Here is an 11293-nt window from a genome sequence, read left to right as displayed (position 1 = left end):
CACACGCGCACGCCGTTGTGCCCGACGTGCCCAAGTGCGAAGTGCCGCATTGCGCATGCGCACGTTTTATTTGCCTAATATCCGGACGTTTTTCTTCTCCCATGTTCCGACTACACGTGCATGCCGCCGTGCCCAAGTGCCAAGTGCCGCATGCGCACGCGCACGTTTCATTTGCCTAATATCCGGACATTTTGCTTCTCCCATGTTCCGACCACACGCGCACGCCGTCGTGCCCGACGTTCCCAAGTGCCAAGTGCCGCATTGCGCATGCGCACGCGCACGTTTCATTTGCCTAATATCCGGACGTTTTGCTTCTCCCATGTTCCGACCACACGCGCACGCCGCCATGTCCGACGTGCCCAAGTGCCAAGTGCCGCATTGCGCATGCGCACGTTTAATTTGCCTAATATCCGGACATTTTGCTTCTCCCATGTTCCGACCACACGCGCACGCCGCCGTGCCCGACGTGCCCAAGTGCCAAGTGCCGCAATGCGCATGCGCACGTTTCATTTGCCTAATATCCGAACATTTTGCTTCTCCCATGTTCCGACCACACGCGCACGCCGCCGTGCCCAACGTTCCCAAGTGCCAAGTGCCAAGTGCCGCATTGCGCATGCGCACGCGTACGCTCACGTTTCATTTGCCTAATATCCGGACGTTTTGCTTCTCTCATGTTCCGACCGCACGCGCACGCCGCCGTGCCAAGTGCCAAGTGCCGCATTGCGCATGCGCACGCGCACGTTTCATTTGCCTAATATCCGGACGTTTTGCTACTCCCATGTTCCGACCACACGCGCACACCGCCGTGCCCAAGTGCCAAGTGCCGCATTGCACATGCGCACGCGCACGTTTTATTTTCCTAATATCCGAGCACTCACACGTTTTGTTTATCCCATGTTCCTACCACACTGTAAGAGTGGGTGCCCAGTGAGCCAACTGTGTGGCTATGGGCTTTGTTGACTCTTTGTATAAACAATCTTTTGTTTAATATTATTTACACTTTTATGGCAATGACTTTATATTACTTCATATTGTTATATTGTGATATACTATTGTTGTTTTGATAAAGACCTTGAATATACTATAGTGTATGTAAGATGTGGTAGAACATGGAGATGTCTATCATGAAATACATCTTATAGTCACTGTATGTTCTAAAACCGTTCCTAGTCGATTGAGCCGTCCGATAATAAGGATAAGGATCGCTCGAGTTTGAGACTAGCATTTGCGATGCGGAGTACCACGTTTCATTGGTAGGGAACATGAAGATGTTCGAAGCATGCAAATGGATATTCATAGGATGAATAGTCGAACTACCCTATCCGGACTTTCCAAGTGGTTATCACTTATCGAGTGGATAAAGTCCGCGGTTTTGGTTGTACACCATTAGTCCTTACGACTTGAAACATCATGGAGACTCTATATGCTAGTACTGTGCTTTGACTCGTTTACCGACTCTGAGGGGGTCATCAGGTGTCGAGATTGGGTACAGTTACGACACATATAGGAGTCAATGCATTGTTGTCAAGGATTCACCACATACTTGCGAGTGTGGATATCCTATGCGATCTGAGGAGATATTAGTGTGACAAATCTCTGGCCAGAGTACTTGATGTGATTTAAGAAATGGTTTCTTAGTAGCACATGCGATGTCACTAATTTGATCTTCAAGATGTATTGCATAGTTATCGAATCTTGAGCGACTCTCGATATACCAATGGTTGTTGATTCGATCGGGATATATGGATGAAGGGACCGTACTGTACGTTAACCAAAATCTACTGGTTCTTGTAGGCACTATCAGTGATACCTAGGGAATCATGGGGCGATGTTGCTAGGCGCTTTACCATGATTCGTTGGGCAAGTCGGAAAGTGTTGTTCCGAGTCACAAGGAGTTGTGAGCCCACGGCTAGCTGTATCCCTGAACCATTGAGGGTCACACAGTGTAATGGAGTTTTAATCCCCGTTGAGATAGTTAAATTTAAAGAGTTAAATTTAATGAACTAAGGAGTTGGACTTCTTAAATAAGAGTAAGGGAGTAGGATTTCCTAAAATGACATAGGGATGGACATTTTTGGAAACCACTGAATTCGGATTCAGGAAAATTTATTTTGACTTTAAAACGTGCAGAAATGGTTTCTGTGCACATTGGTGAAATCGTTTCATCAATCGGAGTCACGATGAATTTTATATTAATTTCTGAACGAGTGGGCTTTGCTTGTCGGGCCCCAGCTTATGACTAATGGGCCCTAAGGTGTTAGTGGCCTGCATTATAAATAAGTTATTTCAGTACAGAAATTACATACAACAGGTCATTATTTTGAGAAGCAAAAATCGAAAACCCTAGCCTCTCAAAACATTTTTGGCCGCCCCCTCCCTACTCTGTCAGAGAAAATTCCGGTCTGTGATTTTGAATCGCAGTAAGGAATAACGAATCAAATTCGTGTATTCTCTTCGCAGAAAACTTCTGATAGATTTTCTAGTGCAATCTATCAGAGGGATTAAACCTCTGTTCGTGGACCTGATTGAAGGCGTTCATCGGTTCCAGGGAGAGACAACAAGAGCAGAATTGTTCTGTTGGTGTCCATTAATCTCGTTGCGAGATTTGAGGTAAAATTTATTTAATTGTTATTTAAATTTTACACACAATAATTCAATCGTTGTATGGTTGATACCCACACCATGGAATCGTTCCATGAGAAAAATTTTAAACTTCCGCTGCACCGGGTATCAATCGTAATTGGTCTGGGAACTCGCCAGTTTTCCAACAGTGGTATCAGAGCCAGGTTGCTCAGATCAATCGATTGAATTAATCAATTGTACAAAATTTTTGAGTCTCGGTTTTTGAAACAAAATAAATATTTTTAATAAAAAATTTTTTTCCGGGGGGCGAAACCCGGGCAGCGATTGGATCGCTGCCCGGAGGGGGCAGCGATGGTCGCTGCCCCCAGGGGCGGCGCACGGCGCCGCCCAAAGGGGGCGCACGGCGCCGCCCAGGGCGGCGACCGTCGCCGCCCAGGGCGGCGCACGGCGCTGCCCAGGGGCGGCGCTCGGCGCCGCCCAGGGCGACGCACGGCGCCGCCCAGCGGCGGCGCCAGGCGCCGCCAGGGCAGCAAACGTTGCTGCCCTAAGGGGGCAGCCGGGCTGCCCCGGCCCGCGCCCCGGGTGCGGGCCAACCCGGGAGTGTCCCGGGTGGCCCGCGGGAAAAATTAATATTTTATTAAAAATTAATTTTAATATGTTAAAATTTTATTTTTGGTCCGGTCAAAAATTGTTTTTGATTGGTTCACGAGATTTCGGATCGAATTGTTCGAGTCCGTAAATTTTAAAATTGATTTTGGATAAATTTGAATTTTTGGAAAATTTTAATATTTTATCCGTAAATTGAATTTTGAAATCAATTGTTTTGGTACAATTGATGATAAGATATGATCTTATGATATATTAAGTAAAATATGATTTTATTTGTAAAATTGGATTTTATAGATAAAATATGATTTTATTTGATATGGAGATAAAATATGATTTTATATGTGAAATGTGATTTTATATATAAAATATGATTTTATCTTGTTTAAATTTGAATTGCCACAGCATGTTATCCAATAAATTAATTTTGAATTAAATGTTATTGGATAAGGATGATCGATTGCCATGACCAATTTTGTAGGTGTATGTTAGGAATTTACATTTTGTCTTTATTGTTGTTGGTTTTATTAATGGGCCTGGTTTATGGCCCGATATGAATGTCATATGTAATAAAAGTGGGCTTGGTTTATAGCCCGTTCCCACCCCCTAAAAATGTATCCCCTACTTGTCATTGTTATTTATTGTAAATACATTAGATTTAGTGGGAGATCAAGATTTGAAGATGGTGGGCCCAGCAGACAATGAAGACTGAAGAAATGTAAATTGGAAGCATATGTAATAGGATTGCATTTGCATACTGCATATTACCTAGGATTGGACTAAGACCCGTGATTGGCAACCACGGGTCAATTAGAAATGGAATCGATCATCCTATATAATATGTGATATTATGATTGTATGCATGTTTAGACATAAATTGCGTGAATCCGGCAATGCATGCAATAAATTAAATATGATGAGACAAATATTTTTATAAATAAAATCCCTCATTTTAAATATGATTTAAAATTTATATCAAGATAAATAAAGGAAATTTAAATATTGTTTAAATGTTCCTACCTTCCATCAACGGTCAATGTATGTGATGCTACCCGCGGATACGGTCCGGCTCATATTATTGGGGGGGCCCGTCCGTCGGAAAGCTGTACATTGGATCGACAAATGTTGTAAGTTGGGTGGAACTCCCATGGGATCGGCTCATATTATTGGGGGATCCACATGGCGACCGTCCATCACAACTTAATATTGATGGGTCATCTTGACATGTCACTTTAAATGGCGTCATATTATTGGGCCCTTATTGGACATGAGGTAAATACATGGGGTTGCTTTGGAAGCAATTGGGCTCTACCTTTTGAGAATTATGGTTGGCTGATATTATTCGGGACCATAAGTTTGTCAATTGGACTCCATGTTCTCACTAAGGAAAAAGTTTCCCGTTTTCACTAGAGGGTGGTGAAATCGTTAAAATAGTGGGAGTGAGATTCATAAAATTAAATTCGCCTATTTTATGTCTTAGTAAATTGTTAAACAATCATTGATATATGTCTGTTTTTCCTTTTCAGTATTTCATACAATGAATTCGCGAAATCCTTTATTCTCGATCCTCGAACAAAACAAGCTGACTGGCGCCAACTATACGGAATGGTTCCGGAAGTTGAAGATTGTCTTAACTTCGGAGAAAATGCTCTACGTGTTAGAGAAAGCACCTCCGAAGGAAGCACCAGCTGACATAAGTCCGGAGGAATTGGCCAAACTTGATGCATGGTGTGACCATGACATCAAGACCAAATGCTATATGCAAGCCTCGATGTCTGATGAACTCCAGAGGCGATTTGAGGACACGGTGAATGCTGCTGACATTCACACGCAACTCAAGGAACTTTTTGGGGCTCAGTCGAGGGCTGAAAGGTTCTCTACTGTTAAGGAGTTGATGACGTGCCGCATGCGTGAAGGGACTTCGGTCCGTGATCATGGGGTACGAGTGATTTGGCTCATACAGAAGTTAGCGACCCTTGATTTGGTGTTGGAGCATGAACTCAATGTGGACTTGCTGCTTCTATCTCTTCCTTCTTCATTTGATGGATTCGTGATAAATTTTAATATGAACAAGATAGAGGCCACCCTTGAAGAGATGGTCAATATGCTCGTTACATATGAATCCACACTTAAGAAGGATAAGCCAGCTTTCTTGGTGGGCTCCTCATCTTCTGCTAAGAAGGGGCCAAGTATGAAGGGCAAGAAACGTTCTGCCCCACCCAAGAAAGTGGAACCCGAGAAGAAGCAAAAGACAAAGGCTTCAAACAATGGAAAATCCAAGGATGTTTGCCATTACTGCAAGAAGCCGGGTCATTGGAAGCGCAACTGCAAGGAGTATCTTGAGCAGTTAGGAACTGCAAAGGGTATGTTCTATATCGAAATAAACATGTCACTTAATACAACTTCTTGGGTATTGGATACCGGATGTGGATCTCACATTTGCAATGATTTGCAGGTGATGACAAGAAGTCGCAGGCTTAGAATGGGTGAGACCCAGCTGAGGCTCGGGAATGGTTCCAGAGTTGAAGCTACGGCCATTGGAGATGTTTGTTTGATATTGCAGAACGGTTTTAAATTATTGTTGAGAGATGTTTTATTTGTGCCAGATTTAATTAAAAACATTATTTCTATTTCTATGCTTGATAGAGATGGTTATTCTTGTAATTTTGTGAATGGGATTTGCAACATTTACAAGAATGAATGTTTAATTGGTAATGGACAACTTGAAAACGATCTATACAATTTAAAACTAAAAGACGTTCCAGTAAATTGTATTGACAAACCGGCTACAACAAACAAAAGGAAAATCGATAGTCAAAACCCGGCAAACCTTTGGCACGCTAGACTAGGTCATATTTCCTCAAGGAGGATGAACAAGCTAGTGGGAGAGGGCATGTTTGATATGTCTGATGTTAACTCTCTACCTACTTGTGAATCCTGCCTAAAAGGGAAAATGACTAAATCTCCTTTTAAGGGGAAGCCTGAACGTAGTCAAAATCTGTTGGATTTGATCCATACAGATGTTTGTGGTCCATTTAGAGTAGGGACTCAACATGGCCACACCTACTTCATTACCTTTACTGATGATTATTCTAGGTATGGGTATTTATATTTAATGAAATATAAGTCTGAAGCATTTGAAAAGTTCAAAGAATTCAAGGCTGAAGTAGAAAACAAGCTAGGTAAAAGTATTAAAGCACTTCGATCGGATCGAGGTGGAGAATACTTGAGTACCGAGTTTTTGGACTATCTAAAAGAGAATGGGATTCTCTCTCAGTGGACTCCTCCTATGACACCACAGCTTAATGGTGTATCGGAGCGTCGTAATCGAACTTTGTTGGACATGGTTCGATCTATGATGAGCTTCACTGAGCTTCCACCTTCGTTTTGGGGCTATGCGCTTGAAACGGCGGTATTGTTGTTGAACAACGTCCACACTAAAGCAGTGGACAAAACACCATACGAGTTATGGAATGGCAAAGCTCCTAAGTATTCGTACTTGAGGATTTGGGGATGTCCTGCTTACGTGAAGCGGACAGTGGGAGATAAGTTGGATAGTCGATCCAGCTTGTGTTATTTTGTGGGGTATCCGAAGAATTCAATCGGATATTATTTCTATTATCCTGCTGAAACAAAGGTGTTTGTTTCACGGAATGCCACCTTCTTGGAGAAGGAGTTCTTATTGGATAAGAAAGGCGAGATGATGGAACTCGAAGAAGTTCGAGAAGAACCCGAAATACAAAATAACGATCCTACACCTCAGGAACCATTGCTGGACACGCCTGCACCTAGAAGATCCGAGAGGACTTCTAGACCTCCTATTCGATATGGTCTTCTTCTTGAAGGGGATCAAGATGAACCCGACATTGGATGTGATCCAAGAAGCTTCAAGGAAGCAATTTCTGATGCGGATTCGAATTTATGGCTTGAAGCTATGCAATCAGAATTGGATTCGATGCATACTAACCAAGTCTGGTCTTTAGTGGATCCTCCCGATGGAATTGTTCCAATAGGGTGTAAATGGATCTACAAAAGAAAGCTTGGGCCTGATGGTAAGGTATTGACCTACAAGGCGCGATTGGTGGCGAAAGGTTATACTCAAAGGCAAGGAGTTGACTATGATGAAACCTTTTCACCAGTTGCTATGTTCAAGTCCATAAGAATCCTTATTGCCATAGCTGCATGGTATGACTATGAGATATGGCAGATGGATGTGAAGACTGCTTTTCTTAATGGAGACATTAAGGAAGAAATCTATATGAAGAAGCCTGAGGGGTTCACATCCATGGGAAGCGAGCATAAGGTATGCAAGCTTCAGAGATCAATTTATGGTCTAAAACAAGCATCAAGAAGTTGGAACCAGAAATTTGATGAAACAATTAAAGATTTTGGTTTCATCAAGAACCCGGAGGAACCTTGCGTGTACAAGAAAGTAGTTAAGGATGCGGTGACATTCTTAGTACTTTATGTTGATGACATCCTACTCATTGGGAATGATGTAGGGATGTTGCAGTCAACAAAGATATGGTTATCAGGTAGATTTTCGATGAAGGATTTGGGTGAGGCATCCTACATTCTTGGGATACAGATCTATAGGGATAGATCTAAGAGAATGATAGGACTCACTCAATCAACCTACATCGATACCATATTGAAACGGTTTTCAATGGATGGGTCCAAGAGAGGACATCTACCCATGTGTCATGGAGTTTCTCTATCCAAGTCTATGTGTCCCAAGACTGATGCAGAGATAGAGAATATGACACATGTACCATATGCGTCAGCTATAGGTAGTATCATGTATGGGATGATATCTACCAGACCGGATGTAGCATTTGCTCTGAGTGTCACGAGCAGATATCAGTCTAATCCTGGTCAGATGCATTGGAAAGCCGTGAAGGACATTCTTAAGTACTTGCGAAGGACTAAGAATATGTTCATGGTTTATGGAGGACGAGAACTCAAACTGGAAGGCTATACCGACTCTAGCTTCCAAAGTGATGTGGATGACTCGAAGTCAACCTCTGGATTTGTGTTCATGCTCAATGGCGGTGCTGTCTCTTGGAAGAGTTCCAAGCAGGACACCACAGCGGATTCCACCACTGAGGCTGAATACATTGCAGCATCAGCTGCTGCTAAAGAGGCCGTTTGGATGAGGAATTTCGTCCAAGAGTTGGGCGTCATTCCTGAATTTGTTGGTCCAGTCCCGGTGTACTGCGACAACACGGGTGCCGTTGCTCAAGCAAAGGAACCAAGGTCTCATCAAAGATCCAAACACGTACTGAGGAAATACCACATAATCCGGGAGATTGTGGAAAGAGGAGACATCAGTGTCGAACGAGTGGCCTCTGCAGACAATATCGCTGATCCACTTACTAAGCCTTTGCCAGGACCATTGTTTGACAAACATCGCGAAGCAATGGGTCTACGTAGTATGACTAGTTGGCTATAGGGCAAGTGGGAGATTGTAAGAGTGGGTGCCCAGTGAGCCAACTGTGTGGCTATGGGCTTTGTTGACTCTTTGTATAAACAATCTTTTGTTTAATATTATTTACACTTTTATGGCAATGACTTTATATTACTTCATATTGTTATATTGTGATATACTATTGTTGTTTTGATAAAGACCTTGAATATACTATAGTGTATGTAAGATGTGGTAGAACATGGAGATGTCTATCATGAAATACATCTTATAGTCACTGTATGTTCTAAAACCGTTCCTAGTCGATTGAGCCGTCCGATAATAAGGATAAGGATCGCTCGAGTTTGAGACTAGCATTTGCGATGCGGAGTACCACGTTTCATTGGTAGGGAACATGGAGATGTTCGAAGCATGCAAATGGATATTCATAGGATGAATAGTCGAACTACCCTATCCGGACTTTCCAAGTGGTTATCACTTATCGAGTGGATAAAGTCCGCGGTTTTGGTTGTACACCATTAGTCCTTACGACTTGAAACATCATGGAGACTCTATATGCTAGTACTGTGCTTTGACTCGTTTACCGACTCTGAGGGGGTCATCAGGTGTCGAGATTGGGTACAGTTACGACACATATAGGAGTCAATGCATTGTTGTCAAGGATTCACCACATACTTGCGAGTGTGGATATCCTATGCGATCTGAGGAGATATTAGTGTGACAAATCTCTGGCCAGAGTACTTGATGTGATTTAAGAAATGGTTTCTTAGTAGCACATGCGATGTCACTAATTTGATCTTCAAGATGTATTGCATAGTTATCGAATCTTGAGCGACTCTCGATATACCAATGGTTGTTGATTCGATCGGGATATATGGATGAAGGGACCGTACTGTACGTTAACCAAAATCTACTGGTTCTTGTAGGCACTATCAGTGATACCTAGGGAATCATGGGGCGATGTTGCTAGGCGCTTTACCATGATTCGTTGGGCAAGTCGGAAAGTGTTGTTCCGAGTCACAAGGAGTTGTGAGCCCACGGCTAGCTGTATCCCTGAACCATTGAGGGTCACACAGTGTAATGGAGTTTTAATCCCCGTTGAGATAGTTAAATTTAAAGAGTTAAATTTAATGAACTAAGGAGTTGGACTTCTTAAATAAGAGTAAGGGAGTAGGATTTCCTAAAATGACATAGGGATGGACATTTTTGGAAACCACTGAATTCGGATTCAGGAAAATTTATTTTGACTTTAAAACGTGCAGAAATGGTTTCTGTGCACATTGGTGAAATCGTTTCATCAATCGGAGTCACGATGAATTTTATATTAATTTCTGAACGAGTGGGCTTTGCTTGTCGGGCCCCAGCTTATGACTAATGGGCCCTAAGGTGTTAGTGGCCTGCATTATAAATAAGTTATTTCAGTACAGAAATTACATACAACAGGTCATTATTTTGAGAAGCAAAAATCGAAAACCCTAGCCTCTCAAAACATTTTTGGCCGCCCCCTCCCTACTCTGTCAGAGAAAATTCCGGTCTGTGATTTTGAATCGCAGTAAGGAATAACGAATCAAATTCGTGTATTCTCTTCGCAGAAAACTTCTGATAGATTTTCTAGTGCAATCTATCAGAGGGATTAAACCTCTGTTCGTGGACCTGATTGAAGGCGTTCATCGGTTCCAGGGAGAGACAACAAGAGCAGAATTGTTCTGTTGGTGTCCATTAATCTCGTTGCGAGATTTGAGGTAAAATTTATTTAATTGTTATTTAAATTTTACACACAATAATTCAATCGTTGTATGGTTGATACCCACACCATGGAATCGTTCCATGAGAAAAATTTTAAACTTCCGCTGCACCGGGTATCAATCGTAATTGGTCTGGGAACTCGCCAGTTTTCCAACACACACACCCTCACGCGTCATTTCCCTAATATCCGGTCGCCGGCGGAAAACGGGCCGGAGGCGGCGGCCATTGGGTTGGGTTGGCATGAGGTTGGCCGAGCATGGGGGGCAATGGCATGCATTGCCTCAACACCTCAACCAACCCCACGGTCAAACACCCTCCTCCCCCTATAGTATACTTAGGAAAAAAACTCAAGTTTCAGGAAAAGTGGGTTTTTGGGCCGAGGAATCATAATAAAATATTTCTTTTTTAAAAATTTTTTTTTTGGGCCAAATGCGAATCCGACCACTTACATGCCTTATTTATGCAGCAAACTCGAGAGAAAAAATGTTTTTGCCGTGAGAATCATCAATTTACTCGATCGTTTGCGCTACGTGCCGCACGGGGCCGCCCGCCCGTGCGCACGGTGCTCCTAACATGGGCACCCATGGTGGCACGAATCCAACACCTTGATGCATTATTTATGCATGAAAACTCGAGAGAAAACAACATTGTGCCATTAGAATCATAGTTTTGCTCGCCCTTTTGCGCTACGTGCCGCACGGGGCCACCTGCCCGTGCGCACGGTGCCCCCAACTTGGGCACCCATGGTGGCACGAATCCATGTTCCACCCGCACGCGCACACCAACGTGCCCAAGTGCCGCACACGTGCACGTTTCATTTGCCTAATATCAGGACACTCGCACATTTTGCTTCGTTACGATCACATGCGCACGCCGACGTGCCCAAAGTGCCAAGTGCCGCCTCCGCGCAAGCTTCATTTGCCAAATATCCGG

The sequence above is a fragment of the Henckelia pumila genome, chromosome 3, assembly GCF_033568475.1.
Source record: "Henckelia pumila isolate YLH828 chromosome 3, ASM3356847v2, whole genome shotgun sequence".
In the NCBI taxonomy this organism is placed as follows: Eukaryota; Viridiplantae; Streptophyta; class Magnoliopsida; order Lamiales; family Gesneriaceae; genus Henckelia; species Henckelia pumila.
Note: the sequence above shows the minus strand (reverse complement) of the source record.